General features: G+C 35.8%; 1 pseudogene; it reads right to left on the reverse strand.

Moving 5' to 3' along the window:
- Positions 1–2,490: 2,490 nt before the first annotated feature.
- On the reverse strand, positions 2,491–16,717 carry LOC149177584 (uncharacterized; annotated as a pseudogene).
- Between the last annotated feature and the right edge of the window lie 1,698 nt (positions 16,718–18,415).

The following is an 18,415-nucleotide window of genomic DNA, read 5'->3' on the forward strand; positions in this document are numbered from 1 at the left end:
CCCACACAAATGTGTAGAAGTACCTTAAGAGAACAGGGCTAAAGACAGTGAAGTGTGAAGGAGATCCACTCGAAATATTCACCTACATGAAAGGTATAATGACTATGCCTTGATGACTAGTGTTTTGAATGTCATAGAACCCATGAGTTTTAATGAAGCTAATGAACATGAAGAGTGGAGAAAAGTAATGGAGGAAGAATATGAATCTATAATTAAAAACAAAACTTGGGAACTGGCTAAATTTAGTAAAGAAAAATAGCCTATAAGATGAAAATGGTTATACAAAGCCAAGTTTAAAGAAGATGGGAGTATAGATAAATATAAAGCTAGATTGATGGCGAAAGGGTACTCACAAAAATAGGGTATTGATTATGCAGAAACATTTTCACTTGTAGCTAAACTAAATACTATTAGATTGTTAATTGCATTAACTACAAAGTATCATTGGAATTTGCACCAATTAGATGTAAAATATGCTTTTTTGAATGGTGATTTAAAAGAGGAGGTGTATTTGACACAACCTAAAGGGTTTGTGAAAAAGGGGCAGGAAAATTTAGTTTGTAGATTAAAGAAAGCTTTGTATGGGTTGAAGCAAGCACCTAGGTCATGGTATGAGAAGATAGATTCCTTCTTTCTTCAACAGGGTTTTATGAGAAGTCAAAGTGATCTGAATCTATATACCAAATTTGATACAAAGGGGCATGTAGTACTGATTTCTTTGTATGTTGATGATCTAATTATTACAGGAAATTCAGTCAAACTAATTGATGGAATTAAAGAGAAAATGTCACAAGTATTTGAGATGAAACATCTTTGTAAGTTACATTACTTTTTAGGCATTGAAGTGTGGAGAGATGCTGGTCAGACGTTTGTCTCTTCGGGTAAGTATTTTAAAGAATTTCTTAGAAAGTTTAAGATGGATTAGTGCAGAGACTTTTTTTCTAATGCAAAAAAATGTGAAATTTCATTTTGATGATGGCTCAAAGGAGGTTGATGGTACATTGTATAAGAAACTGGTTGGAATCTTGAATTATCTTATCACAACCAAACTTGACATAACATACTCTGTTAGTTTGTTAAGTCAGTTTTTGGATAAACCTCTAGAAAGTCATTGGAGAGAAACAAAAGAGGTACTCAGGTATCTTAAAGGAACAATTAATTTTGGTCTTAAGTATACTGATTCATTTGATGTTGAGCTGACATGTTACTCAGATTCAAATTGGGTTGGTAATCCAGATGATAGAAGATCTACTATAGGTTATGCTTTTAGCATTGGATCCGAGATTGTTTCATGGAGCAGCAAGAAGCAACCTACTGTATCTTTGTCATCTACTGAGGCAGAGTATAAAGCTGTGTGCAACAACTTGTGAAGTTGTTTGGTTGAGAAGAGTTCTTCAAGATGTTGGAGAAGAACAAAATAAGGCCACAATTATCAAATGTGGCATCCAACACTCGATCAAGTTGGAAAATAATCTAATGTATCATGTACGAACAAAACATGTTGATGCCTAGTTTCATTTTGTTAGAGAGAAGATACATTCGAAGGAATTTTTTCTTGAATATTGTAATACTCGTGCAAATGTTGCTGATATTTTCACAAAGCCCCTTGCAAGATGAAATTTGAATTGTTTAGATAGATATTAGGTGTGGAGATTAATCCTTTCACCATTAAGAGGGGGACTTAGAAATAATGGAGAAAGTTGTTGTATTCTTTCTATTACCTTTTTATTTAGGATTTAGTTCCTATTATTTGAGAATCTATTTAATCTCCCTAACTAAATGTACTCCTATAAATTTGTATTGTTCGTTTTTGATCATTAATGTGAGACAATGGAGTACCTCACGTGAGGTCTCTGGAATTACATTCAATTGGTTTTCTCTTCCTAATTTTGAGTGACCATATGTATTAGAATGAGTTTAAGATGTAATAGTTGCATATTTTTTTTTTGAAATCAACAAATGAAACATGAATAAAATTTGTAACAAATTTAGCTTGCACTCCATAATTTTACATAATAACAAATAACACCCATTCCTTAAATAAATATTCAATATATTACATTAGAAAATAAACTGAATAAAAAAAAATATAAAATTAAACTAAATAAAAACAATATTTATTGATATATTCATAAACTCCATAGTAATAAGTTTAAATATAAATCCTTATTTTACCCACCAAAAAAACACAAAAAAGAATAAAATAAAAAAATAACAACATCACGATGGTAAACTCCAAAATGAAAAAATGATTATAAAGAAAGTAGTAGACTCTTTCATTTTTCTCCATTATTAAACTAAAAATACCGATCATAAAAAAATAACGTACTTTCATTTTTCTCAGTTATGAAACTGGAAATAACGGAGTGAATAATATTTTTCACATAACAGATTGGTATCCAAAAGGATAATTTTATGACATAGAGATTAATAGAAAAACCCATGACAGACAGAGATAAGAAGAGCAGGTGAAGTTCATAATAAAGAAGGCTATTTCATTGTCTATGCCATGATTTGAGATACCACCGATAACAAGCCACATAGGGTCACAGAAATTACAAGGCTGCTTATTTTCGCAGTCACAGGTTTGGCCTGACTGGTGGAATCCATATTGCGCCCCGTAACCTTGAAATCCCCTACATAAATTGTCACATATCTAACCTGTCTTTAAGCATGTAAAATTTTTTTTTACTATGATGTCTGCACCATCATTAACTTAGTCGTATATTCCTATGTCATTTATAATTGGCATTTAAATATTTCTATTATCGAATCAATGGTTTAAGTTAACGTATGGCCTAAATGTCAAACGCCATTACGCTACCATGCTGTCTCGGTACTATGCCAAGGTTAACCTTTTATGTGATTATAGAACAACCCAACCAACATTATATGCTGGCGCTCCCTCCGCTAGACACCTGGACTGGCTTTTAAGGCTGTCGGCCTGATCACGTGCTCGGGCATGGCTTTCCAAGCTGGAACTCTCCCGCGCTTGCACTTTGGTTTTACCGCCATGATCGACGGTGTAAGGATTCCGGGAAGGATCGAAGGCGGAGGTTGCTCCACGTCTCAAGGTTGGGACTTTGTGTTTATAAACTCAATATTCCGGATTCTTTGCGATTTGGCTGGTTATTGTTCAGCGCTCCGGCGCTCTGTGCATCTCTTCATTGTAACTGGAGATCTGTCTCATATTCCGGCGCCATTCCTCTGCTGCCGCTTCTTGCCCACATGCAACCTCACTGTGATGGTCTCCGCTCCGAGGATGTAAGTCTCCAAATGCGCATGGTAAGAGCTCCATCTGTAAATGTTCTCATTGATTTTTAGAGTTGTTTAATTAACACACAGAATAACGACTGCACACTGATGATTGACAGATGGAGATAATCTGCTATCGAGGCTCCCTCGGCGGTCTGCTCTTCTCTCTGGCGTTATCCTCTCGGATGTTTACAGGTACACAAATCATTTCTAACCTACCTTACGGGTAAATACTCTTGGTTCCATGTTTCAGGTTATATTTCCTCTGTGATTTATACTTCTATGCTTATTTTGCAAACCCCAGCCACCTTATCCCTCTACGATTGACGCAGATGGCGGTCAAGGACTTATGAGTTTACGGGTCCATGCGTGTAGGGTTTGATCTTGGTGGAAGCTGGTTAAACTTTCCCTTCTTCCACGGCAGTTTGAGTCTGAGTCTCAAGTCCATGAGACTATACAGCTCGACTGTGTCTGTGTAACTACTGTACATTGTTTTGTCATATTTTATTTGTATTGATGGCTAAATTTACATACCCATCATGTTTCCTTCCGAATTAATAGATTTGGGACTGGACCCATATGGGTTTGACGGTTCTTGTTTTAAATGCAATGCCATGTTAACTATACTGGTTTACTTTTATTTTCCGCATGAGGTTTTCCCAGTAAGGGTCGGCTTTGAACATTATACAGTTTGCTTATTTAAGTTCTCGTTCTGGCTTCTAATCTCTTATTACCATATCTTTGATTTATGACGGCATTTGTCCCTTTTTACAGCCGGACTTATGGGTTTCCAACGAGTTCGCCCTGCATTTCATTCTATAGATGTAAGGACGAACTCGATGTTGAGTTCTAGCAAGAGAAAGACCTTCGGTCTTACATTCAGACTTTGGATATAAACTTTATGCTGTTCCTTTATTATGGAGAAGTAGATTCTGTATGCTATATAAGATTTGCTCTATAGCTCTTAGTTATGAATGTCATGGCTTAGCCGGCTTTTCTATTACAGCAATAATGGTTCTCTTCATGGTTACAGTATTTAGCACATGATTGCCCGTTCACTAGGATGATGATTTCTCTGTTTGTTACGGCTGATGCAGACCGTTTGGATAAAGATTACTATCTATTGGCTGATAGAATGATACTTTTTACCTATTGATAAAATAATGCTGTTCATCTGTTGATGAAGTAATACCGTCTCTATGTTGATGAACCAATACTGTTTATATGTTAATGAATAACACTGTCGCGTATTCAGGTTTAATGCTATGAAAGTCTGCTTGCAGTATTACCGCTCAGATTCTGGTTATTATTTGTAATCCATGCGTAGGTTAGGTTCTGTCTTCGAACTGTTTATCTTCGAAAAGAATATTGGCAGAGTCCGGCTATGGCCAGCCGCAGGTATCCACCGAGTCATCCCTGTCGCGGACTTGACCCGAATGGAGTCTTAAGGGTTTTGTTTTGACTCTACCGTCCTTCAGACCTAGCAACCTGAGAGCTATCTAAAGGAGTTCTTTTCAAGGTTATAGTTACACAGTTAATGGTACTTTGGCTTTCTATGTTCCTTATATGATAGGGGTCGGTCCTACTACAGGACTCTTGGGTCTGTTCGCATGTTACCCGACCATCATGCTCTAACCCTACCTCCTGCTAACGTATTCATGCTACTATAACAGTTTATCTTCCGATTTCAGTTGTGCGAATAACTATGGTACTTATTTAAACATAACAGTATGCATTCCGAATCTTGCATAAACAGCTACAGTTTACTATCTACCAGTATTCTGGAGATTCTGTCGCTGTTAGCTATAGGTATTCTAAATTACCTGTACTGTGTAAATAACTGCAGATACTTCAGAGTTTTAGCTACTTACCTGTTTGCTGCCGGTGGAAAAATCTCTTCAGTAAGTCTCCTGTAAATTCCTGTGTCAAGCTCGTTATCCACCCATCCATGAGACTTGTCCTCCGGGACCTGAGCCTCCCCCCGAGCTTACCCTTACCGGATCACAATCCTCAGTAAGACAGCACTTAGTGCTTGACTATCTGGTCACTACCAGACTTAGTCCAGAACAAGGTTTTTTTTCCTTTTCTTCTTCTGTCTGTGTCTACAGCACAGAGAAAAACCGTCCACCCCCCCATTCCTTTTCCTGGAAATCCTTCCAGTTAGAGGAGGTGGTTATTTCAGTTTCATTAACTACTTTCTTTTTCTTTTTCCAGTTCCCTTTTGGGAGCCCAATGCTTTTCTGAGTAATTCTTTAAACATTATTTTAATGCATATTTAAAATTAACAGATTACTCTTAAAAGAAAATAAGTTCCTCAATGTCATTCAGTTTTTACCACAGTAAACTTTAAATAATTACATTTACGGGGTCATCACATCTCCTCCCCCTGAGTTTGGACATCGTCCCGATGTCTAATGTTCTCAAACAGCTCCGGATAAGCTTTCCGAAAAAGCTCTTCATCTTCCCAAGTAGCCTCATCCGGCCCATAGTGCTGCCATTGCACTTTAATTTGGGTAATAACCCGCTTCCGCAGCTGTACTTCTCTCCGGTTGAGAATGCTCAGCGGCTTGACCAAGACCTCTCCTTCCGGTTCGACCTGCAAACAATAACAGTGTCAATTTTCTATCTCTTGACACTTCTCCAATTAGTTCAATTGAAAGTAACTCTTACCCGTATATCTTGCCACTTGATCACATGCTTAGCGTCATAAATATACTTTTTAAGCATGGATACATGGAAGACATTATGAATTCTAATGTGGCTTGGTAAAGCTAGCTGATAAGCTACTGGCCCAACTCTTGCCAAGACCTGAAAAGGTCCAAAGTAACGCGGTGCGAGTTTAGCGCAACTGCTCCATTGTAGAGTACTCTTCTTGGCTTGTATTCTTATATAAACGTGGTCGCCCACCTGATACTCTTTGAACCTTCTTTTCCGATCTGCAAAATTCTTTTGCCGATCTTGAGCAACCTTCAGGTTAGCTTGCACCCTTTTGACCATGTCCTCCATTTCCTTGAGCATTTCGGGTCCCAACCTTAACTTATCCTCCGAGCCACTCCAATTTGAGGGCGTCCGACATTTGCGTCCATACAAGACTTCAAATGGAGACATTTGAATTGATGTGTGATATCCATTGTTATAAGCGAATTCCACCAGGTGTAGGTAATCTTCCCACTGAGTCGGTTTTTGCATTACACACGCTCTCAGCATATCTTCCAACACCTAATTCACTCTCTCCGTCTGTCCATCAGTCTGGGGATGGTATGCTGTACTAAAGTTCAACTGTGTACCCAATTCTGCAAATAGTGCTTTCCAAAAAGCGGATGTAAACTTTACATCCCGATCTGATATTATAATCTTTGGAAGCCCGTGGAGTCTGAACACATTCTGCATAAATATGTGTGCAATTTGGACTGCCCTGTAGGTCGATTGCACTGGAATAAAGTGGGCTGCTTTACTCAATTTATCAACTACCACCATAATAGAGTCATTGTTCCTCTTTGTTCTAGGCAACCCAGTTATAAAATCCATGGATATAATCTCCCACTTCCATTCCGGAATTGGTAGGGGTTGCAATAACTCAGCCGGGTGTTGGTGCTCTGTCTTGATCTGCTGGAACTCTAAACATCGCGCTAAATATTCAGCTACATGTCTTTTCATTCCTGGCCAGTAGTACTCCTTTCGAAGTGCAGCAAGCATTTTCTGGTATCCAGGATGACCTGCGTAGTGACTGGTATGAAACTCATTCAGAATTAAGTTTCTAAGACTATTGTCATTTGGTACAAACAGTCGTTTTTTGTAAAACAACATTCCATCCTTGCTCACTTCATACCCTTGTTGGCTTTCCTGGCTGGAAAGTGACTTTTGTCGCTTCAATTGCTGATATTCGGCATCCTGGTTTGCTGCTGTTTTTATCTTTTCTTGCAAGGAGTTTTCCCACTTGCTGAGAGTAACTTCATATAAACATTATACTTTTCAGCTTAGAGCATCTGCTACACGATTTTCTTTTCCTTTCAGATGCTTGATATCAAAATCGAACCCACTTAAGAAATCTGCCCAACGGGCTTGCCTTTCATTCAATGTGGGCTGACTGAAATAGTTTGTCAAGCTGTGATGGTCTGTTAATAACAGAAACTTCTTACCCAAAAGATAATGTCGCCACATTTTAAGGGCATGTATAACTGCTGCCAACTCCAAGTCGTAGGCAGAATACTTCTGCTCATGTTCTTTCAGCTTTCTTGACTCGTAGGCGATCACTCTCCCTTCTTGCATTAGCACACCCCCAACGCCTTCCCGACTAGCATCAGTACATACTACATAATCCTTATTAGGATCAGCTATGCTTAAGACGGGAGCAGTAGTGAGTAAGTGTTTAAGTCGTTCAAAACTTTGCTGACATTCCAAAGTCCATTTGAATGTCCTCCCTTTCTTCTGTAAAGATGTGATAGGATATGCCACTCTCGAAAAACCCTCCACGAATCTTCTGTAGTACCCTGCTAACCCCATGAAGGATCTGATATCCGCCACATCTTTAGGCACGGGCCAATTCATTATGGTTTTAATTTTCTCAGGATCCACTGCAATCCCTTCCTTGGTGATCACATGGCCTAAGTACTGAATCTCTTCTTTGTAGAAATCGCACTTGCTAAATTTAGCATACAGCTGATGCTCTCGCAGGGTTTGCAGCACTATCCGGAGGTGCTCCTCATGTTCCTCCTTGGAACGAGAATAGATCAGAATATCATCAATGAATATTAGTACAAACTTGTCTAAAAACTGATGGAACACGCTGTTCATCAAACACATGAATGTGGCAGGTGCATTAGTCAATCCGAAAGGCAACACTACAAATTCGTAGTGCCCATATCGGGTTCTGAAGGCTGTTTTAGCAATATCTTCTTCTTTAATTCTGATCTGATGGTAACCAGATCGCAGATCGATTTTGGAGAATACTGTCGCCCCTTTGACCTGGTCAAAAAGCTCATCAAATCGAGGTAAGGGGTATTTATTTTTGATTGTGAGTTTGTTCAGCTGTCGGTAATCGATACACATCCGAAAGGTTCCATCTTTCTTCTTGACGAATAGCACCGGTGCTCCCCATGGAGATACACTGGGACGGATATAATTTTTATCCAGCAATTCTTGTAATTGCATTTTCAGCTCAGTCAACTCAGGTACACTCATCCTATAAGGTGTCCGCGAAACTGGGGTAGCACCTGGTATTAACTCAATGGTGAAGTCAATATCCCTCTTCGGAGGTAATCCAGGGATTTCCTCTAGAAACACATCCGCGAATTCTTTTATTATTGGAAGATGGTCTAGCGGACTCCCTTTATCTTTGGTTTTTGCATAATTTACCTGAATGGCATACACTTGGCATCTTTTCCGAATGCATTTCACTAACTGGGATGCAGTGATTGGCCGGACCTGCACTGGCCGTTTAATTCCCTGCATCTCCTGTTCCATTCCTAAGTCATCCTTGAATTGTATGACTTTCGTTTTGCAGTTCACTAAAGCCCAATGCTTTTCTAACCAATCCATCCCAATCAGGACGTCATAGGATCCAAGTGGAAGCATGTTCAGATCTGCTACCACCTGCTGTCCTGCTACCGTTATGGGGCAGTTTTTGATTTTTGCCATTACTCGTCTTTTAGCACCTATAGCTAGCTGTACCAGCCACGGATTCTTGAATTTTTCAGGCTGCAATTTACACTGTTCAACTATCTTTGGACTAATATAACTTAAAGTAGCTCCTGGGTCAATTAGAACAGTGATAGAAAGGTCTGAAATTTTACCTTCGGATTCTACCATGGTGGGCTGATATTCTGCCTGGCGGTTGTCCAAGGCTGCATTAATTTTTGGCACACTTCGCCCCACGTCGCCCACGGTTGATGCCTCATGAATCTGAGAGATCTGATCAGTTCCCTTCCGTTGCGGACAGTTCTTGACATAGTGTGGTCCGCCACAGCCCCAGCACTGTACTGGGGGTCTGGTTGCTCCCTCATTATCCAATTTGATGGATGGCTCTCCCATTCTGGTTTCACTAACAGGCTTGGACCTGAATGAGCTTCTCGGTGCTGCTCTGCTACTCTGGCCTTTGACGCTTCCTTTAGCTCCACCAACCCGGCCTCCTCTATTGTTTCCCACAATTTTACTACTCTTTTTCTCATTCCATTTTCTGTTGGAACTGTCCCCTTTCTGTTTGCTCTGCTGGTAGCACATTCTGGCTTTACAGATAGCTTCGTCCATGGTTCTGGGATTTTCAAATTCAATCCTTTCTCTCATATACATGGGCAGGCTGCTAACGAACCTTTGCACCTTTGCTTTTTCTTCTTTCAGGTAGGGTACATAATGGAGCAAGGAGGTGAAACGATTGATGAACTCATCCATAGTCTGCTGTCCCAATCGCAGATCATGGAATTCCTTTGCTTTTTCATCATAAAAGCGCTCTGTCAAATATCTCTCTTTAAAGTATTTTTGAAAATTTTCCCATGTTATGGTTCGCTCACTTACCCCCTTTACGATTTTAACTTCTTCCCACCACAATGTTGCCTTCCCTTGCAACTGAAAAATGGCCAATCGTGCCTTCAAGTTATGGTCATACTCATATAGCTGGAAATATTTATTCATGTTAATCAGCCATGCTTCAGCTGCTTCCTCTTGCTCTCCATCGTAGTGTGGGGGTTTAATTTTCCGGAATTCTCCCTGCAATTCCACCTTTTGCCGCTTTGAAGTCTGCTGTTCTGATGCATTATCAGATTGATCTTCTCCATCTTCTGGAATCTCAGATTCTGCGTGATAACGCTGCTCCTTCATCATTCTCTGTTGCTCTGCGCTAGGGTTGGCCAGTGGCGGGTTCTGTTTGTCAGACAAACTTTTTAATATCCTTTCTTGCTCCATTGTCAAACGTGCATTGTCCTCACGCAACCGAGCCATTTCATTCTTCAGCTCTTGAACTGTTTCTAATATGGCCAGATTTGTACTACGGGTCTCCTCCCCCAACTGCACCCACAACTCTGGGTTGTTTCCCGGATTCATTTTCCTTGTATTCACCTGGTCTGTTCTAATCATAAAACAGTCAACATGGTGAGCTTCTGGCACAATTTAATCACCTCAATCAAGAAATATCAATGCTATAAGGACTTTTTTTTTTTTTTTTAAAGGAAAACATGCTATTCATACCCCAAAGGCCACAGTATGGCAACCCGGGCTCTGATACCAATTGTCACATATCTAACCTGTCTTTAAGCATGTAAAATTTTTTTTTACTATGATGTCTGCACCATCATTAACTTAGTCGTATATTCCTATGTCATTTATAATTGGCATTTAAATATTTCTATTATCGAATCAATGGTTTAAGTTAACGTATGGCCTAAATGTCAAACGCCATTACGCTACCATGCTGTCTCGGTACTATGCCAAGGTTAACCTTTTATGTGATTATAGAACAACCCAACCAACATTATATGCTGGCGCTCCCTCCGCTAGACACCTGGACTGGCTTTTAAGGCTGCCGGCCTGATCACGTGCTCGGGCATGGCTTTCAAAGTTGGAACTCTCTCACGCTTGCACTTTGGTTTTACCGCCATGATCGACGGTGTAAGGATTCCGGGAAGGATCGAAGGCGGAGGTTGCTCCACGTCTCAAGGTTGGGACTTTGTGTTTATAAACTCAATATTCCGGATTCTTTGCGATTTGGCTGGTTATTGTTCAGCGCTCCGGCGCTCTGTGCATCTCTTCATTGTAACTGGAGATCTGTCTCATATTCCGGCGCCATTCCTCTGCTGCCGCTTCTTGCCCACATGCAACCTCACCGTGATGGTCTCCGCTCCGAGGATGTAAGTCTCCAAATGCGCATGGTAAGAGCTCCATCAGTAAATGTTCTCATTGATTTTTAGAGTTGTTTAATTAACACACAGAATAACGACTGCACACTGATGATTGACAGATGGAGATAATCCGCTATCGAGGCTCCCTCGGCGGTCTGCTCTTCTCTCTGGCGTTATCCTCCTGGATGTTTATAGGTACACAAATCATTTCTAACCTACCTTACGGGTAAATACTCTTGGTTCCATGTTTTAGGTTATATTTCCTCTGTGATTTATACTTCTATGCTTATTTTGCAAACCCCAGCCACCTTATCCCTCTACGATTGACGCAGATGGCGGTCAAGGACTTATGAGTTTACGGGTCCATGCGTGTAGGGTTTGATCTTGGTGGAAGCTGGTTAAACTTTCCCTTCTTCCACGGCAGTTTGAGTCTGAGTCTCAAGTCCATGAGACTATACAGCTCGACTGTGTCTGTGTAACTACTGTACATTGTTTTGTCATATTTTATTTGTATTGATGGCTAAATTTACATACCCATCATGTTTCCTTCCGAATTAATAGATTTGGGACTGGACCCATATGGGTTTGACGGTTCTTGTTTTAAATGCAATGCCATGTTAACTATACTGGTTTACTTTTATTTTCCGCATGAGGTTTTCCCAGTAAGGGTCGGCTTTGAACATTATACAGTTTGCTTATTTAAGTTCTCGTTCTGGGTTCTAATCTCATATTACCATATCTTTGATTTATGATGGCATTTGTCCCTTTTTACAGCCGGACTTAAGGGTTTCCAACGAGTTTGCCCTGCATTTCATTCTATAGATGTAAGGACGAACTCGATGTTGAGTTCTGGCAAGAGAAAGACCTTCGGTCTTACATTCAGACTTTGGATATAAACTTTATGCTGTTCCTTTATTATCGAGAAGTAGATTCTGTATGCTATATAAGATTTGCTCTATAGCTCTCAGTTATGAATGTCATGGCTTAGCCGGCTTTTCTATTACAGCAATAATGGTTCTCTTCATGGTTACAGTATTTAGCACATGATTGCCCGTTCACTAGGATGATGGTTTCTCTGTTTGTTACGGCTGATGCGGACCGTCTGGATAAAGATTACTATCTATTGGCTGATAGAATGATACTGTTTACCTATTGATAAAATAATGATGTTCATCTGTTGATGAAGTAATATCGTCTCTATGTTGATGAACCAATACTGTTTATATGTTAATGAATAACACTGTCGCGTATTCAGGTTTAATGCTATGAAAGTCTGCTTGCAGTATTACCGCTCAGATTCTGGTTATTATTTGTAATCCATGCGTAGGTTAGGTTCTGTCTTTGAATTGTTTATCTTCGAAAATAATATTGGCAGAGTCCGGCTACGGCCAGCCGCAGGTATCCACCGAGTCATCCCTGTCGCGGACTTGACCCGAATGGAGTCTTAAGGGTTTTGTTTCGACTCTACCGTCCTTCAGACCTAGCAACCTGAGAGCTATCTAAAGGAGTTCTTTTCAAGGTTATAGTTACACAGTTAATGGTACTTTGGCTTTCTATGTTCCTTATATGATAGGGGTCGGTCCTACTACAGGACTCTTGGGTCTGTTCGCATGTTACCCGACCATCATGCTCTAACCCTATCTCCTGCTAACGTATTCATGCTACTATAACAGTTTATCTTCCCATTTCAGTTGTGCGAATAACTATGGTACTTATTTAAACATAACAGTATGCATTCCGAATCTTGCATAAACAACTACAGTTTACTATCTACCAGTATTCTGGAGATTCTGTCGCTGTTAGCTATAGGTATTCTAAATTACCTGTACTGTGTAAATAACTGCAGATACTTCAGAGTTTTAGCTACTTCCCTGTTTGCTGCCGGTGGAAAAATCTCTTCAGTAAGTCTCCTGTAAATTCCTGTGTCAAGCTCGTTATCCACCCATCCGTGAGACTTGTCCTCCGGGACCTGAGCCTCCCCCCAAGCTTACCCTTACCGGATCACAATCCTCAGTAAGACAGCACTTAGTGCTTGACTATCTGGTCACTACCAGACTTAGTCCAGAACAAGGTTTTTTTTCCTTTTCTTCTTCTGTCTGTCTCTACAGCATAGAGAAAAACCGTCCACCCCCCCATTCCTTTTCCTGGAAATCCTTCCAGTTAGAGGAGGTGGTTATTTCAGTTTCATTAACTACTTTCTTTTTCTTTTTCCAGTTCCCTTTTGGGAGCCCAATGCTTTTCTGAGTAATTCTTTAAACATTATTTTAATGCATATTTAAAATTAACAGATTACTCTTAAAAGAAAATAAGTTCCTCAATGTCATTCAGTTTTTACCACAGTAAACTTTAAATAATTACATTTACAGGGTCATCACATAAATCATCAACACACATGATCTTAAAGCATAAAGATTTTTAAAGCAGAGTTGAAGTTGTGGTTGAAAAGTTATATGTGGAAGTTTGGTCTTCTTAAAAAAACTGCTTGGGCACTATTTCTTTCATTGATTTTTTCTTTCCACGATTTATAATATCATGTTTCTTTTACCGGAGTTATCAGTGTTACTGCATATGTCTGTAATTATTTTCTTGGTGTCATCTATGGTAGCCCCGTCGTAGAATTCCAAATTAGAGAGTATCTGGTCGATGCATGTGAGCACCAGCTGCGTTTGGTCATAACAGCCTCCGTTGCAGTATTCATTCCTTTCATCGTGAGGAAAATGGAGAGAGCCCTTTGGCGACAGTCGCATCTCCGGTTTGCAGGTATCAGCCTTCAACAACATGAAAAACTCTTTAAATAGAAAGGCTTCCTTATAAATAATTTCAAAAATCGTATTACAAGATAAGGTTTCGCACGTAGTTATATGATCGAAACATTGCAGTGCTTTCCTCGTAATCTCCACTGGATCCTCGTAAATATATATATTTTTATATATATTTATAACTCAAAATGAATAAAATCACTACAACATATATCCACCTTAAAAAATCCACATTGGAAACTCTATGGTGCCTCCATTGGATGGAGAAATTCTCCTCTTTGCAAAATAAAATTTCTAATCAATTCTTAAATAAATAAATATGGAAAATGGCAAGTCACATCTTTGGAACTACGGTTATTTTTTTTAAATATATTTATAACTAAAAATAATAAAATCACTACAATATATATTCATATTAAAAAATCCACATGGTAAACTCTTTGGTGCCTCCATTGGATGGAGAAATTCTCTTTGCCTAATAAAATTTCTAATCAATTCTTAAATAAATAAATATGGAAATTTCTAATCAATTCTTAAATAAATAAATATGGAAATTTCTAATCAATTCTTAAATAAATATGGAAAATAGCGAGTCAAAAAGTTAAGGTATTGAGAGTTAATTTCCATTTAATTTGCTGAAAATAAATAAATATAGAAAATTGCAAACTCTAAAATCTGGGTATTGATAAATACCCCTATTGACAGTGCAATGACAAAATGATAAATGGAAAAGTGTTTTGGACACTTTTCAACGAATATATGATGTTAAAATAGCTTAGTTATATATAAATTAAATAGGTGATTAACATGGATAGACATTAAAACATTTCTCAAAACATTTCATTATACATCATGAAAACTAAATAAATTATAATTTTTTTAAATTATTACATTTGAGTATGAGAGATGTTGTCATGTAACTTTACATTTAAAAATAATAAAATAATGTTTATATTAATGAATTAAAAAATACTAATAATAAAAAAAATCAATTCCACCATAAACAAAATATTTCAATTTCCACTTTAATTTTACATCAAATTTTATATAAAGAGATAAAAGTAATTGAAAATAACAAAAAAATAATATAATTCAATTTCCACCTTAATTTTACATCAAACTTTATATAAAGAGATAAAAGTAATTGAAAGTGACAAAAAAAATACTTTTTCATAAGAGGGAAATATGTATTAACTATTTATAGAGTTAACAAGGATATCTAAAAACAATATTATTAATATCTAATTCATTCTATGTTCAATTGACATGTAACATTTACAACAAAAATATATTAATAACAAATCAAATATTTTACTATCAATTATAAATAACATCATTTTATATCAACTTTATATATAGAAAAATAAAATAATTTAAATTAAAAATTTTCCTATATTTTCACTGATGTGTAATTTATTTTTTTGTTAATATGAGTTCATATATAATATTTAAAAGAGAGAAAGTGTGTGTTTTCTTATTCTATAAATAATAATTTATTTATTTATTTATTTTATTTTTATTTTTTATTTAGTTTTAGAAATAATTCTATATATTATAGAAAATTAGTGAAAATTGAAAATTAATTATAGTTAAAACATCTTATTAGTGTGTTGTTGAAAACTAACATACATCAATCTTAGCTCTAGATCTCCCAAGAGCCAAGAAGAATCAAATCTCTTGAGGTGCAACCTTCAAGTTTTGCACTCAAAAAGAAGTTTGCATCTTGAAAACTTTGATCCCTTTGGACCTTTGGTAAATCTGGAATTAATGAATCTATGATGGCTATAAAAATAATTAACATATAAGTTATATCTATATCTATATCTATATATATATATATAAACATGGAACAAGATTCTTAGTCATGGAGATTTATCCTATTTTATCATAAAGATTTTTAATTTGTAAATAAGTTTTGTTACAATATTATGTCTTCTTAATACCACATTCTTAAAATATCATAACTCACTTCATATAACACTTATTTATAGATTGTTTTTTTAATTAATCAATTGAATTAAAAAAACAAAAATGACATAACTATTTTCAAAATAAATTTCAACCTTTAATTTGTGTATACTAGTCTACAAATATTATAAAATATTTAGTAAAAATTAAATTCTTATCATCCACTAAATACTTATTCCAAAATAAACAATTTATAAATTTAATAATAAATATTAAAAAAATAATAATTTATAAAATAATTTTATTAAATTAAATAAATAAAAATTATTTATAAACATTTATATTAAATTGAATAAATAAAATTTATCTATAAAATTTATTTTAATTTTTGGAATTCAAATGTGTAATTATTTTAGGAGAAGATATATGATTTTTAATTATTAATTTTCTTCGAGTTAAATTTATTTTAAGTCATGTTTGAATTAAAGATTTGATTTTTCTGAATACTTAATAGATTAAGTTTAAAATAAATTTAAATAAATCTTGTAATTATCTAAAATTTAACAATATAATATAACAATAAAATTTATTAATTTTAAGAATATAATAAAAAATAATATTTGATATATTATTTAAAAAAATAATTGAAAATTTAGTATAATCCATTAATTTTTACATTTCCTAAATATTCAAATTTTACAGTTTAAAAACAAATTTACATCTAAGAAAATATGATCTCCATTTTAAATAAACTTAGAATTAAAATGAGTTTAAATTAATTAAATAATTACAATTTATAAAATCAAATTAATAAAAAACCTGTTTCATAATAATCTCTGCTTACCTCTAATATAATCAACTTCATTCAATCAATAAATTCATTTATTATTTATCTGCACCACACACCCAAAGTACCAGGAAAACGAGAGCGATTGCATGCAAGACAGTTTTGCAGTTGATCTCCATGATACTGATCCTCCTCCCTGATTATTACAACTGCAATATGATGGACAATGAATACCTTGAGACGGCGTTTGTTTATTATCTCCGGATGTGAAAGTATATAAGCCTGTCCCTTCGTGCTTGGCGTAGTGGGTTGATAATGGTACATGGATTACTCCGCTAACTTTTTCTTAAACAGAAGTTTATAACGGGCTCTCTTTTTGAAAGTTTTGCCTTCTCTCACATATATACAGAATATTTATATATTGAACAACAAGAGAAGTCGGAATTCGGAAAAGCGTGGCCCTCTTACTGAAAAATCTGACCTAAGCTTATTGCTAGGTATGGCTTATTTCTTTATTTTCTTTCCCATGTTGTAAAGATGACTGTGAAAATTTATGTTTTTGAATATGGAATTGTTATATGTTGGTTACTCATTTGCTTAACCAGTGACATGATGACTGAAAATTTGTGTTTTTGGCTATGGAATTGTTATATGTGGTTACCCATTTGCTGAACTAGTGACATGAAGGCTTTGAAAAATTATGTTTTTGCATATGGAATTGTTATATGTTGGTTCCCCATTTGCTCAACCAGTGACATGATGACGGAGAAAAATTATGTTTTTGGTTATGGAATTGTTATATGTTTGGTTATTTATTTGCTCACCAGTGACATCCATAAAACTGATATTTTGAAAGATTAATTTGTTACACAGGGGTTTCATTCAATGAACCTATGACTTATCAAGTGCATAAATATCTTTAATTTGATTACATATTGAAAAATTCCACTAGAAAACACATAATTTAACCCCTACCAGTACGAACCCAATACACATTCCCAATTTAAAAAACCCCTACTTCCATTAGATATTGTAGGTATCTATTTTTTTCATTAACATTTTTTATACTTATTTATTTTTTTATGCCGATATAAAAACCCTTTACCCCCTATATATCCTTCAATATATTATGCCATTTTTTCGTCAATATATATCCCCCAATATGAACCCAAGTGGTATAATAATGCTCCCCTAGTGAAGCCCCCGTGGTGTGTTATTGGAAATTAGTTAAATTTAAGTTTTCACCAAGCCTTGCCCTTGCAAATTAACTATTTCTTTGTAAACACTAAAGATCAAGATATTCTTTGTAAACACTAAATATCAGGATAAGAAATTAAGATTAGCATAGATTTATTTTAAGTAAAGATCTAAGGATCTAACATTAGTCTAGGGATCAAATTTCTTCAAGTGTAATTTTTTTGACAATGTAAGATACAATGTGTAATTTTTTATTGTTTAGGTTGGATTTTTGAATACTATATAGACTACACAATTAAACTTGTAAGTCCAAAAAATCTTTGCTGGATTTGGGAAAAACATATACCTAAAAAATGACCAAACTGTAAAAAAATGACACTACTCCAAACATTTTAACCATAAAACTTTATTTTTTCAATAACTTTATACAATTTTTTAAAATATTTTACATAACATGTGCATCCAGACATTACAAAATTGTTTTTTTTGTTATTAATATACTTTAAAGCATATATCAATATTAATTAATATTAACATATTTGATTAATCACCCACATTGAATATTTTTATTATATGCAACATATATTTTCTTTTAATTATTTTACATGAAATTATATTGACAATTAAATAAGTATGCATGTCATATTTTTTATTTGTTTTTTTTAATTATAGTATTTTTG

The sequence above is a fragment of the Pinus tabuliformis genome, chromosome 4_1 (genome assembly GCF_031772625.1).
Source record: "Pinus tabuliformis cultivar Carrire ecotype Pingquan chromosome 4_1, CPIR1, whole genome shotgun sequence".
NCBI lineage: Eukaryota > Viridiplantae > Streptophyta > Pinopsida > Pinales > Pinaceae > Pinus > Pinus tabuliformis.